The 3,660-nt window shown below is 53.4% G+C and overlaps 1 non-coding gene across 1 annotated transcript; it reads right to left on the reverse strand.

Annotated features, from left to right (window-relative positions):
* Nucleotides 1-2,356: 2,356 nt before the first annotated feature.
* Nucleotides 2,357-2,438, reverse strand: TRNAS-CGA (transfer RNA serine (anticodon CGA)). Its single transcript has one exon. It is a non-coding gene; the product is annotated as a tRNA-Ser (tRNA).
* Between the last annotated feature and the right edge of the window lie 1,222 nt (nt 2,439-3,660).

Consider the following 3,660-nt stretch of genomic DNA (forward strand, 5'->3'; position numbering starts at 1 on the left):
ATTCTTTCCTTCCTTGGACTGGAGAGGAAGATCTGCATCGCTTCTGAATCCACTATAAAACCGAGGAATTTTCTTCAGGTGGATGGAACGATTTCGGACTTCTCCCAATTGATAATCCTAACTCCTGTAGGAAGTTGATGGCAAGGTTGAGCTGCTGGAGGAGAGCAGCAGGAGACTGAGCTTTCAGTAGCCAGTCGTCTAGATAAGGGACGATGAAAAGACCCTGAAGTCTGAGGGCCGCGGCGACCGGAGAAATCACCTTGGTGAATACCAGTGGGGCGGATGTGATGCCGAATGGCAGAGCTGTGAATTGATAGTGCTCCCTGTGGCCGGCCATAGCGACGGCAATCCCGAGGAACTTCCTGTGGAAATGAGCAATGGGGACATGTAGATAGGCGTCCTTCAAATCGAGGGTAACCATCACCTCTCCTGGCTGAAGAAACACAGCCACGGAATCCACGGTTTCCATTCGAAATGACCTCTTCCTGATAAACCGATTGAGGTACCTCAGATCTATTATCATCCTCCAGCCCCCGGTGAACTTGGGGACCAGAAAGACGGGGGAGTAGACTCCCAGACCGAGGTCAGAGGCTGGTACCTTCTCCAGGGTGCCCTTGGTAACATATTCGGCAACCAAGGCTTCTAGACTGGCCTGCTGAGAAGGTGGAAGAGTTCGGGTGGAAACGAACCGATCTGGAGGTGGAAGATGAAAGTCGATGTGATACCCATGTTGTATGATCTTCAACACCCATGGGTCTTGGATATGGGGGAACCATGCTCTGGAAAAGGAGGAAAGACGTCCTCCCACAGGAAGGGGGGCCACAGGGAGCTGCCCCACGTCAAAACTCAGGCTTCCTCTTGGTGTCCTCCTTGGAAGCGCCACGACCAGCTCCCCTAGGGCGATATCTAAAACGCCGTTGTTGGGAAGGAAGAACCTCTGCCTCTAGGGGGAGCACGTCTGCCCCTGGATGCTTGAGGTAGGGACCTTCCCCTACCTTCAGCTAATCCCTCCATAATGGCGTCTAAGCTTTGGCCAGACACCCTTCCCGGCTCAAAGGGGAGAGCACAGAGTGCTGCTTTAGACGCAAAATCTGCCCGCCAAGGCTTTAGCCAAAGGGGTCTACGGGCCGCAGTAGACAACGCCATAGATTTGGCAGAGATTTTAAATTGATGGCAGGAGGATTCCGCCAAATAATCTGCAGCCCTATGAACTCTTTTCATAGAGGCCAGAATCTCATCTCTGTCTATGCCCAAGTCTATATCCCGCTCCAAGGCGGCTAAGCGGTTGCGGAAAAAGTCACCAACCATAGAGGAGGCTATGGCCACAGAGGCTTGCGCGGAGGAAGCTGAGTAGACCTTCTTCAGAACGGAGTCCGCCCTACGATCCAGAGGGTCCTGAAGATTTGAACCATCTTCCAAGGGCACCAGGTTCTGCGGGACAGCTTTGCTACGGCCAAATCCACCTTCGGGGGAGGCCCCCAGGAATCCCACTTGAAGATCCTGGAAAGTGAATGTCCTTTCTCTGGCTGTTTCCACTGCTGCACCATAAGGTCGGTCAGCGTGGCGTCCGCATGGAAGGCAATATGTCCCCCAGAGGCAGACGTGGAGGCTTCCCCGTCAACATCTCGGCCCACTGTAGACCGGAAGGACTTCAGCAGCCTGCCCGTTTGTTCATAATGGAACGCAGTTCTGCTGGAATAACTGAGTCGTCCTCGGAGGAATCATCCTCTGCCACCCGCAGGTGTTACAAGGGGGGGGGGGAGAGACGAGGAACGGAGCTCAGAGCATGGTCTCCTGGTGAGCTGAGACAAGGTGCAATGGATCCCTTTGAGGGAATCATCCTGCAAAACAAAAAGGAGAGTACAAGCAAGGGAAAAACTATTTACCCAAGCGATGCCCAAACTCACCATCTCCTTGACCCATGCCATCATATCTCTGGGAGAGGGCTCCACAGGTGGAGGACCTCTGCACCCGCGACAACGGGCCCACTCATAGCCTGAAAATAGGCAAGTTATAGGACCAGTAGTACCCCGCAGGGCACAACCTTTCAAGCCGCTACCTACCATCAGGGAACGGTGTGTCGCAATCGAAGCAGGAAAGATGTTTCCTCTTGGAAGAGGTTTTCCTCCTACCATCCCCAGGAGGGGTAGTAGAGGATGACATATCCTACAGAGAGAGATAATAGACCATGCAACACTGTCACCATGACATCATACCAGCTTTTTTAAAAAAAGGGTAAATCTTACCAGGTCCTGTAGACCGGACAGAGAGGTGACTTGGCGCCCAACGTGCGACTCGAACCCACGACCTTGAGATTAAGAGTCTCATGCTCTACCGACTGAGCTAGCCGGGCTGGCACTGTGAACAGGATCTGAACCTGTGCGGGGAGACCCCATTGGATTTCGAGTCCAAAACCTTAACCACTCGGCCATCACAGCCGGTTCCCAATAAAGTTTGCAAACTGGAAAAGAGTTCAAGATCAATGAACACCACAATCGCACGCCTTCAGCAGATACTGCAGGAAGGTCTCTGACACCAGGCCAGCCAGCCTCTTAATTCTGGCCGGCTGGAAGTGGGCGGAGCCACAATCAAAGCAGGTGAGGCAACCTGCCCAGACAACTACCCCTGTAATCAGGGGTCTGCAAAGATATACATTCCCCCCCACCAAGAGGCCCTTAACACGGGCACTTACCCCCACATCTCCCCGTCTTTTCCGGCCTTTAATAAGGCCTGAATCTTCCCTGAGTGAGCGGCCGCCAGCGCCAGGCCGTTGCCATGGCGCTATGATACTTCCGGCGAAACCGGAAGTGCGCGCTTACAGCGGCCGGCGGGGAACAGGATACACAACAGTGTGGTTCCACCCGCCGGCAGTCCGCGCGGCCACCAGAGGCGGCATGCGGAGTCCCCGGACTCTCACCAAAATGTCAGGTAAGTCACAAGGAGCAGGGGAAGCGGAGGAGAGGGGGGGCAGGGGGGATAGAGGGGGGTAGCCACACATGGCTAACAAGCACCTTCTCCCCGCAGGGCACAGAAGGTGACAAGAAGAAAACAACCGCTCAGGAGGTGAGTGATCCTGCTGAGCTTCTCTAAGAGGACACAAGTCCTCCCACCTGTCCTCTGTCCACACAGGACAGAAAAAAACACGCAGAGGGGAGGTTCTTGTGCCCTCTTATAGGGCCTGCCACGCATTTGATTGGCTAATTAAATATCCGCCTGTCCTACCAGCACACAGGGGCAGAAATACCCCACATTGTGCCGCTGTTGAGGACGACAGGGAAAGATGGATGGCCTGGTCGCGGAGGACTCTCCCGATCCGACCAAGTTTGAAGCCCTCTGGCAGCCATGGTTCGTATTGCAGGAGTACTCAGAATTCTCCTCCCTGTTCAGCTGAGACCCCTCCCTCCTGGCCATCCAACTCTGGCAACTCAGGGCCGGTTTTAGACAAAGTGGGGCCCTGGACAAAATTAAAAGTGTGGCCCCACTTATACATACAACATAGTCACATTCTGTTAATTCAATGTGCCGCAATGCCTATCACTGGTACTTACATGGGTGTTCTTAATGTATTTTAAGTGGTTGTTTGTAATTTTGCAAGGTTTTTTTTTTGCCTAGGCAAACTTGTTGCTTGTGAGCCTTATCTTTAAAGTTCAGGTGCAAAAG

This window comes from Leptodactylus fuscus, chromosome 3 (genome assembly GCF_031893055.1).
Source record: "Leptodactylus fuscus isolate aLepFus1 chromosome 3, aLepFus1.hap2, whole genome shotgun sequence".
Taxonomy (NCBI): domain Eukaryota; kingdom Metazoa; phylum Chordata; class Amphibia; order Anura; family Leptodactylidae; genus Leptodactylus; species Leptodactylus fuscus.